This window comes from Prosopis cineraria, unplaced genomic scaffold (assembly GCF_029017545.1).
Source record: "Prosopis cineraria cultivar Desert tree isolate PC_DT_omini unplaced genomic scaffold, ASM2901754v1 PC1175, whole genome shotgun sequence".
Taxonomy (NCBI): Eukaryota; Viridiplantae; Streptophyta; class Magnoliopsida; order Fabales; family Fabaceae; genus Prosopis; species Prosopis cineraria.
The window spans coordinates 1-11,504 of NW_026556500.1; the positions used below are offsets into that span (position 1 = coordinate 1).

At 33.8% G+C, this 11,504-nt stretch overlaps 1 pseudogene; it reads left to right on the forward strand.

The window, feature by feature from the left end:
- Window positions 1–385: 385 nt before the first annotated feature.
- On the forward strand, window positions 386–3,194 carry LOC129299489 (protein NRT1/ PTR FAMILY 7.1-like; annotated as a pseudogene).
- The last annotated feature ends 8,310 nt before the right edge of the window (window positions 3,195–11,504 follow it).

Here is an 11,504-nt window from a genome sequence, read left to right on the forward strand (position 1 = left end):
CCACACCTGTGTGTAGGAAAAATATACAAGTATTCAGTGGAATGATAGCTAGAAAATTTTGAATGAATCTCATAATGACTTGTGTGTTAAAATTTTTAGCAATCATTTCACAGAATATTTATAACTTGAATCTGAAGTTGTTGTAATTATATTTTTATATTGTGTCTGGTCATTTAAATGGCTCCTGGGACTTAAGGAAGACTTATTTTACGTATATAATAATTGAAGTCTAACAAGTGACTATTACCCAAAAAATTCATGGCAAAAAGTAACTGTTTATGTATATAATATGATCCTAATTTTATCCTCTAAAGTACCATGCATTCATTTTATATGCAAGAAATTTTCACAATGTGATTCTTTTATTTTATATAATTTGTTGCAGCAAAATCAAGAGGCAAGACAAGAAATGATGGCTGCAGGGACCAGTCTTCTGGGGGAGAAAGTTTGCAAAATTGTTGAGAGGAGTGCAGGAGGGTGGAAAATTGCAAGCATCTTGCTAGGTACTAATCAAAACCAATGATCATTACATCTTCCAAATTTCAAGAACTACAAGCCAGAAAATGATGAAAATTTTGCTGCTTATGTAGCTGCCTCTTTCATTTTTTTTAATCACAGCCTTTTTCTGCCTCTGCTCTTACCCATTTATTTGCACACAATTTCTTTGAAAGTTTTTTTTTCTTCAGTTAAGTTTTCAATGCAGTGAATCAGGCACTAGCAACACTAGCTTTCTTTGGAGTTGGAGTGAACTTGGTCTTGTTTTTGACCAGAGTTCTAGGTCAAAATAATGCTGAAGCCTGCCAATAATGTCAGCAAGTGGACTGGAACAGTTTACATGTTCTCACTGATTGGGGCTTTCCTTAGTGATTCTTACTGGGGTCGGTTCTTAACCTGCTCAATCTTTCAGCTTATCTTCGTTCTGGTAATATATCAATCAACTTTTTGTAACCTTAAATTAACCAAATCCTGGAACTACCTAATTGCTAACAAGCTTCATGTCTGTCTGAATTCTGGTGTTTAATAGGGATTGGGGCTATTGTCTTTATCATCATGGCTTTTCTTGATCAAACCAGTTGGCTGTGGTGCTGAAGAAAAACCTTGTCTTCCTCCATCCTCGATGGGAGTTAGCACCTTCTACTTGTCCATATATCTAGTGGCATTTGGCTATGGAGGGCACCAACCTACCTTAGCTACATTTGGCGCTGACCAGTATGATGAGAAAAATCCTAAACAGAAGAAGTCAAAGGAAGCTTTCTTCTGTTACTTTTTACTTTGCCCTCAATGTTGGGTCCTTGTTCTCCAACACTGTATTAGTGTACTTTGAGGATTCAGGACACTGGACTCTGGGTTTTGTGGTTTCCCTGGCATCTGCTGTCATAGCTTTTTTGTCATACTTGGTGGGAACTCCTTGGTATAGGTATGTGAAGGCAAGTGGTAACCCAGTGGTGAGAGTTGCTCAGGTGTTTATGGGCTGCTTATAGGAAGTGTGGTATTGATTCATCAAGGCTGAAGAACTTTATGAGGTTGAAGGTCCAGGATCTGCTATAAAAGGGAGCAGGAAGATTCTGCACACCCATGAATTCAAGTTAGTCTTTGAAATTTGGTAGCAATTATGCAATAATCCTTGTCCCCTTCTATAGACATTCTGATAAAACCAAGCAAGATTGGTACTGTATAATTTTCTGTCAAAAAATAACTTAACTGATTTCAAGATTATGATCCAAGACCTAAAGAAGCATAGAAAGTACAGCTATATAATGGTGAATATGCTGGAAGTTCCCTTTATTTATGGCCATTTGATTTTTATATGCGAAGTGGGTCACATATAGCTCTAGAATCCTGGTTTTGCTATTTGTAGTTCTATTATTAGATGTTTCAAGTTTGTGAACAGCGTACATATTTAGTTATCATACATTTATCAAGATTGCAAATAAGCAACTAGCTCCTCCATTAACATCAGTCATAATGTTTTAGATTGATATGAGCTCTGTAACTAATAGAGAAACTAATGTTATTAATTTATGTTCGTTAGATTCTTGGACAAGGCCGCAACAGTCACAGAGGAAGATGTGAATAGGCCAATGAATCCATGGAGGCTTTGCACTGTAACTCAAGTTGAAGAAGCCAAATGTGTTCTGAGAATGTTACCAGTTTGGCTCTGCACTATAATTTACTCTGTTGTGTTCACCCAAATGGCTTCTCTTTTTGTCGAACAAGGCGATGTCATGAACTCCTACATTGGAGATTTTCACATACCAGCAGCCAGCATGTCTCTTTTTGATATCTGTAGTGTTCTAGTATGCACTGGAATCTATCGCCAGATCCTTGTTCCATTAGCTGGAAGACTAAGTGGTAAACCTAAGGGACTATCCGAGCTTCAACGAATGGGGATTGGCATAATTATTGGAATGCTAGCCATGATTGCAGCTGGTACCACTGAGATTATGAGGCTGAGACATGTCACTCCTGGGAAGAAGATCAGTTCCATGAGCATATTTTGGCAGATTCCACAGTATGTCCTGGTTGGTGCTTCAGAGGTTTTCATGTATGTTGGTCAATTGGATTTCTTTAATGGGCAAGCCCCAGATGGAATAAAGAGTTTTGGGAGTTCACTGTGCATGGCTTCAATCTCTCTTGGCAACTTTGTGAGCAGCATGCTGGTGAACATGGTGATGGCAATCACAGCAGGAGGCGACAACCCTGGGTGGATTCCAAATAACTTGAATGAAGGACACATGGATAGGTTCTTCTTCCTCATTGCAATTCTTTCTGCTGTTGATTTTGCTATTTACTTGTTCTGTGCCAAGTGGTACAAGGGCATCAATGTTTCTGAAAATGAAGAAGGAAGTATTGAGCTCGTGGGCCAAGAGGATGGTGATGATAAGGTGATCAGCAGAGTTTGATGTGATTCAAATGTTTTGAAAATTATTATTCTTTTTTATATTTGTGTTGCAACTTGCAAGTTTCAAGGTTGGACTTTTAAAGGACGAGCCCTTTTCTCAAAAGTAGAAAGCATGACCATCTCAACTTTTCAATATAGTTGGTGGGGTGATTGCTTTCATCCTGTTCATTATTTGGAAAAACTTGGTAGAATACTGCTGAATTGGTTTGGCCATTTGGTTTTTATTCCCTGTAAATGCTCTGAGAATGTTAAAAATGAGAATAAATTAATATCCAATATCTCATTTCTCTCACTTCTGCATTCAACTTTTGAGCTATTGATGTTTAATGCAGCTGAAAGACTAACTTATAAAATGACACAAAACCTGTACTGGATCAATATATAAACATCTATTTAAGGTTAATTTGACCAGAACCGTGTTAGATATGAAAGAAACTGCATGTATCGTCGACGACTACATTAGCACAAAAATTATGGTTGTTTTCTAAAGTACAAGTACTATTTTCCGAACAGTATATGAAGAATCATCCTCGATATTTCCGCATCAGTTATATTATCACCACAAACTCCATGGAAAAGACTCCTCAGCATTATTTCTATCTAAAGAAAAGAAGCAAATACGAGAATATCTGAGGCAATGATCATTGAGATTAAAGTTGACGAGTTTCTCAAAAATTTAACCATTAGAGCAAGAATCCCTGTTACAAATATCATACTTATCGCAGAGGATAGATGCCAATCATCATCAACGCGGACTTGCGAAGAAAGTTGGGCTTCAAATTTTATACAGTTGAAAAGATTAAAAAATTCTAGTCTTAATGAAAATAACAGAAATTTTAAATAAATGAAAGTGCACAAAGCCCGGACCCAATAAACTCATCTTTTCACGGCGGGATTGAAGGCCACTGAAAGCCACGCAGATTCGCATGCATTAGTACAAATAATTAATCATTAGGTTAGTGAAGTTCGAAGGAAAGCACACCTCTGGGAGAAGAGGGCTTACAGATGAGCCGCCTCTCGGATATGATACATGTCAAATAAATGTAAGCGATGTCAGGCAGGGACAAGGTTGGTGTGCCAGATTGACAGATGGATAGTCAGTCCAACCCCATGTCAACGTTGGACTGAAAGAAGCATCCATATCAAAATCAAAATCGAGGGACCCAGAGCACCTACTTTTTAGGGATACATATACTAGCCTGATTTTTATCGCCATATTCATGTTGGAAAATGGAGATGCTTTCGTTATCATATTAAATCTGACTCTGCTAGTTTAACCTGCAGTTAGATGCTAACAGTACTCTGTTTTATCCTCCTCACTGCCACTGTGCAACTTATTACACGCCCCCCCCAAAAAAAAAAAAAACTAAATTCCGGGTCTCATGAGGTTGAGATTGATCGCATGTATAGTTTATGGATAATATTAACTTGAATCATACGTCTTGTTAAAGCAACCGGCCAATTAACCAAAAAAAAAACAAAGAGTCGAATCAGTGAGAAAGTTTGGCAATAAAAATCATTTTTGAAATCCATGCTTAGGTGTTTAAACGTGAATCCCATATGAAATTAGTTATTTTCTCAATTCCATTTATAGGTCAAACTTCAATATTTATAACCAAAATTTAGTTTTTAATATGTGGCTAGGATCTGTGGGTAATTTTTTTTTATTTATTTGAGACGTGTATGTAATCTTCCTTAAAGTTAAATAATTCATAAATTATTTTCAATGTATGTTTAATAACATGATGCAGAGTAATAATTGAAATTACAGGAAGCAAGATATAATTTGTGAATTATCTTTGATGTTCTCGTGAGAACCTTCTAAATAAATATATACTCCAAACGAACCTGTCATGTCATTTCAATTCTCATTCCTTGCTATTCGATCTCTTGCTGCCCATACATATCCGAATCCTAGCCTACAGCTGGGGGAATCAATAGCCAAAACAATTAGTAAGTAATTTATCAGAGCCACGTCACGAGCATAGGATTATTAGGTTAAAATTTTGAGAGATAGGCCTGAAGCTGAATCATAAAATGAAACTCGCTTGAGTTCACATCGCGGTTGAATATTTGACAGGAAGAAAGACCAAACGTCATCTGATTGGGCAAAATAAGTACAAAGGACAAATGAAAAAGATAGAACACCGCAGAATCTAATCCTTATTTAATCCCCATGGAACATAGAAATTGTGGTGAGTTTATCTGACTGCTGTTATAAGGACAAAATCCTAGCGACGGGTCTCACGTGACTGGTTCATGTAACCTTTCTCCAAAAGTGCAGCAACCCTTAGAAAATGTTTCACACATCTTACTCCTAAAGTTGCTCCCTTGAGGAGAAGCATGCATGTGCTGTAATTCTTTTTATCGATGGTCTGGAGACAGAACCAGCATTCGCAGTAAGTTCACGAACCATTGCACTTGCTAGCTTGATCTGATCAAAGCTTCCCCCTAGCTCAATGTTTTTGAGGTTTGGATCAGAATCTTGATCTCTGATAGAAAGTCTGGCTAAGAGCTGATTTCAATGTTCCCAATGATGGCTCCAGCAAAGGAAGCCTTAACACTAACCTTGGCAGTAAATGTAATCGTATGCACATACCTTGCTTAACAGGCCAATAAAAATGACGATGTGAATATACCACAGAAAGGATAGACACATTAATATTTGTCTTAAGGGCCTTAAAAAGCAAATCCATACTTCAGTCAGCATAATCGAAGATGCTCTCGTTCTTTTTTTTTTTTTTATTTTTAAAGCAAAGCTCTCGTTCAGGTTTACCAAGAATGCTTGCCCTTGAAAGCTGTTGTCTGGCCTTTTATTTTACATAATCAATTTGATTTTGAAAAATCATCGGAGAAAATTAAAGATTCACAGCATATGAAGACATATTCCTCTTGTTTGAAAGAATAACCATAGCAAAAAGACATCAAAGCAGAGAGCTAGCCTGAGTTTCTTTAGAATAATCAGTATATTCAATCATTGTACTATTTTGAGCTACCATATACTGGCATCAAAAGAGAAATGCATCCAAATAAAGCAGAGTCAGGATAAGTCAACGCAATCTACTCATAAATCTACCAGCGTCTTGTTAGAAGCCCAGGGTGTTTTAATATTTTTCCTTTGTGTTGCTGTTACAGCCATTGGCTGTTGTGAAGTGTTCCCTAAAAATTGATCCCATTTGTGTTTTATCATCCTAAACAAATCCCCAAACTGGACTAAATGATAAAATTAACATATTCAGCAGCAATTCTGGATTCAAGTAAAATCACCAACAAACGCTTGCAACATACTAAAGACATGTCAACTGCAAAGCAGATGAAAAGAAAACAATATGATTTAAGCAGATGAAATATTATTTTTTTCAATCATATAAAGAACTTTTTGTAACCGATGCAAATTCAAGATTTCCAAGCATAAACCAGCATCAGGTAAATCAAGAGCATCCAACTATCAGCAAAATTTTGTTCTGTTCTACTCACAGGATAATTCTTGAGCGCAGCATAGCACAAGTCATCCCACCAATCCGCATCAGATATCTTGCAAAGATTGCAGACAATATTGTCTGCAACCAATACAAGAAAGCAAAGATTTGCAACCCAAAGAACTTGTTTCAATTTTACTATAGCCCGGCATTTGTATGACTTTGATTTGCTTCCTAAACCAGTTGTAAAGGACTCCATTTCTGATGCAGAGCATCACTTAAGTCCCCTCTCACATAAAATTTCATTGTCGAATATTCATTTCTTCTCACCAATAAAGCAATATTAAATCATCTAGTTTAAATCATAGTATTGTATTTTGATATTTGCCCATCATCACTGGTCTCGCACAATAAGATCTAACATCGAACATATTATGTTCAAGAAGCAAAAATAAAATTCAACCCAATTCAATGTTACTGTATGGTGAAGGATTTCGAATCGCAGACCTACCTACTTTAATTGACCAATATTTCCCTGAAAAGAAGAAGAAGTAGATATTGTCGTCATTTATTTCATATATCTGTTAATAACAAAAACAGGGAAAGGAAATAGGCCCCACTCGATTACTCCGAAAGACAAAAGACAAAGCTTAGACAATAAATTAAACATTTGATATAATTTCCTCTTGCATCCAGAAAGACATTGGATAAAAAAATTCATAGCTGGAAGAAAAAACACGGCAATGGATAGGCATTAAGTAAAGGCAAATTCAGGCCTTCCCCTCTTGCGAGCTCCTGCAACGTCCTTGGCAACATGTATAGCGTTAGCATTTAGCAGCTACATCAAGGAAAGCAGGAGAAGAATACAATCGTAGAGTCCAGATGATAAAAAAGGCCTGGTGCCATGGAAGACCACCGAAACCAAACAGAGCTTCGATTTTCTCATGCCGAACACTTTTTTTTTAAAAAAAAAAAAAAAAAAGCACGTGCGCGGAGCGATCGGTATCCACCGGCGGTAGCCGGTAGGACTGGGAAAGTCGGAGGATAGCACCGGGATCTGACACCAGGATGTGCGCGATGCGCACGTGACGTCTTAACTTCAAAAAATAAACCCTCTACATTTTTTTTAATTAAACTCTCTCCATTAATTTAAAAATATAAAATATTTTTCATCAAATCTCATTTTTAATAAAATAATTACTTATTTTTAAATTTAATCTATTTTTTATATTTATTTTTATTTATTAAAATATTTTATTTTAAAATAAATATAAAGTGATTCTTACAATAGGAGCATTTTAAAAAAAATAATGATTACATCTTAAAAGATTAAAAATATTTATATATTTTTTATTATTTAAATCTTAAAAAAAATAAAGGGAGTAAGTTTTTTGATATTTTTTACATAGATTAAAAATTTAATTAAGATAATAAAATATTAACTATGTTGTTATTGTCTTTAAAATCTAATAAATATTTTAAAAAATTGAAATAAATAATAGTATGTTATGAAAAAAATTTCAGTAACGCTTTAAACTTTCAAAAAGACATATAAAATGAAATAATTTTTTTCTGAAAAACATATATCATAAAATGGAAGGAATTTAATTCTTATAATCATTATTTTTTAAAAATTAATTTGATTTGAAATAAAAATATAATAATAGATTAGTTCCTTCATGATATCCGATAAAAAAATGTATAATGCTTAATCGTATAATTAAATACTATTCTTTTGTCAGTGGCTAAATTATATTGCATTTTAACTTTCTTGATATCATCAATATGTGGTATGTATCTCAAAATATCTCTCTTGACGGATAAAGTATTACTCCTTTCATTAAAAAATATAAGGTATTTTTAACCAAATTTCATCTATTAATGAACTAGTTACATACTTTCAAACTAACCCTATCTTTTCATATTTACTCCTATTAAATACTCTACAATAAATATAAAGTCATTATTAATAGAGATACTCTTGAAAAAAGGCAATAATTACACCTCAAAAGACTAAAAATGTTTTGTATTTTTGAACACCCAATTTTTCAAAAAATATCTTATATTTTTAAACCTAAAGAGTATGATCTTTCCTTTTATTTCAATCTTTTATCATTTTAGGTAAATAAAATTGTAAGCTCTTATTTACATAGAGTCTAAAATATATTACTTTATACTCATGAATAATACAATCATATAAATTTTATATTATATATTATTACAATTTTTATATCGAGCAATATTTTGTGTCTTTATTTTAAATAAAATTTGAGATAAGTTGAATTATTTATAGCTTATGAATAATTTAACTATCTGTGAACACTGTATTTTATCCCGATATTTTTTTAATTTAATAAAATTAATAATAAATAATCAAAAAATATATAAATATAAAAATAAAATTCAATCCTTTTTAAAATTATATTTTTAAAAAAATAATAATTAATAAGATTTAATTTTATTTTAACTTAGATAATCTTTTATTAGTTAAGGCCTTATTTCTTTTAGTTCATTCAAAAATAACCAAAAATATATATAAATAAAAAATAAAATTTAATATTTTTTTGGATTATATTTTCAAGAAAATATAAAATATAAAAATAAAATTTAATCCTTCCAGGGATTATTTTTTTTTTAAAAAATAATCTTGCTTAAATTTTAAAAATCTCTCTCAAATTATCTCAATCATTCAAAAATATTAGGAGTTAACTTTTAAAAGTTAAATTTTTTTCCTTAAATTTCATCTTTCATTTAAAAAATATACATGTGTGTGTGTGTGTGTTAATCTAACAAAAAAGAGATTGAAAAAAAAAAATACATAAGGTTGGGCGAAACGCTATGCGTTTCACCATAGCCAAAATAAAGAAAATTTCACACTTTGGTGCAGAAAGGAAGCAGAACCAGATAGCTACACAACCACACATGCAAGAGTGGAAGAATAGAAACCAGACATGACAAAAAAGAAAGGAAAGCAAAACACACAGCAACATGCACACATAAAAACAGCACACATGAAACACAGAAGGAGAGCAGAAAGCAAAGCAGACACACTCACGCGAGCAGAAAAATTGGAGAGCAGAAAAACACAGCAGAAGGAGCAACAAGCAACCATTATGTGCACACACAGACTTTTGGCGGGCAAAGAGAAAGCACTAATGAAGAAAGAGCAGAACTCGACATGCCAGCTGATACACACAAGGAAAACAGAAACACAGCCATGCAAGGAGGACGTGGGAACAGAGCCAGAAATGTAGAAAAAGAAGTAGAAGCATAGACGCATGCATGCACACAGCAGAGCAGGGTGAAAAAGGTGAAGCACGTAAGCTCTCTCCTCACACGCAAGCTCTTCCATGTTTCTGCTTTAAAAGGGACAAAGAGAAGAGAGAGATGGGAGGAAATGAAAACAGAGCAAAGAAGAGATAGTACAGAGATGGTGAATGAGAGAGAGCACGGACGAGAATAAAAGCAGAGAAAGAGGAAGGGGAATTGGATGAGAAACAGTAGAAAACTGAAGAATGAGAGAGCATAAAAAGAGGGACCGAGAGGGAGAGACGAGGAGGAGAAAATTGAAGGAAAAACAGAGCATGGGAAGCGAGAATGAATGAGAAAGAGACAGAGGTAGAAAATAAAGAGAAAAAACCAGTGAAGAAGAAGTAGAACAAAGCAGACGTAGAAAACCAGATGAAGGACTGAAACTGCAGGAATGAGAGAGCACGAGGCACTGAAGGAAAACTGAAAAAAAAACAGAGCATAAAAGAGACCAAGGAAGAGAAGAGAGAAATCGAGGAAGAGAAGAGAGGCACTAAGAAAAAGAGCCAGAAATGAGATCGAGAGAAAGAAGAGACCAAGATCTAAGGGAGAGAACTTTAAAAGAGTTTTTTGGCAGGTATGATGTGTGTCTGACTCTCGTTTTGTCTTCTGGGCCGAGAAAGCTTTATTTTAAGCCATTCACCTATTGGGTTTAATTTTTTGAGTTCTTTGGTTAATGTGAATTTTGGTTAGACACCCATAAGTGCTGTTAGGTGATGGGTTCATGAGGAAAAGATGAGGGAAAATAATTTCAAATTGATTGGTAGATGTAGAAGGGAAGAGACCGAGAGAATAGAAAGAAATTGAGGGGGCTGGATAATCCGAAGAGATTTAGGAGAGATTAGAGAGAGATATTGTGAAACATTTATGGGATAGAACATAAGAGAACCAGAGAGGGCATCAAAGAATTTGGTGAAACCATCTCCTTGAGTCTACCTCTCCTCTTCTTGATAAGCACTTGGTAACGTGTTTTCTATCTTGACTTATGATTATGAAACTATCCTATTTTATTTTATGCCTTGTCAAGCTATGTGGGCTATGATTAATTTTCACAAATTATAAAATGGAGACATTAAAGTGACTAGTTGCCTTATGTGTGATCTACCTTGCTTCCCTTTAAGTTTATGTCATTGTTGTTTTAAAGGAAGAATGTTGCTGCTTCATTTATTTATTTTTCTTCCTTTTGAATATCTCTGAAACATAAAGCCAAATATCTAAGATTATATGGCCAAAATAAAAAAGAGCATGTGAAAATATTATTGATAATTTGTGAGGTTGATTATGGTTTAGAGTTGTGTCTATCGTGATTATGATCTTGCTAAAAGTTTGTGCCAAATCTGATTTTTTTTTTAGAACATATCCTCAAGTCAAAAGAATAGTGAATTATCAAATTAATTTATTCTTTCCATTGCCTTTATTGCATAAATTGTTTAACCAACCATAATATTATGCATCGATTGCAAATGTAAATATTTCGATTATCTATTTGTCGTGTGAGATTCTAAGAATCTTCATAGGCATTTAAAATGGTTTCATACCGTAAAAATCAATAAGGTTTTATAGGTATGAGGATCAATCTTGTAGGTATTTGTATGGGTTTCGAAGGCCCATTATTAAAATTAATTCTTTTATAATAAATATTTAAGCCTCACGTGAGATTTCAAAAATCTTTGTAGAGAATAAATTAATTACCTTTTCGTATAGGATAATAAATCCTCACAGATATCGTGATTCACAATTTGTATGGTAAATACATAAACGAATTTTTGTAAATAAAATAATAAACATTGTTTTATAATATTAATTAACTAAATTAATAAATTTAAATTATAATTGTATTGTTTAATTAGATCTTTTGGTCACATGAGATTTTT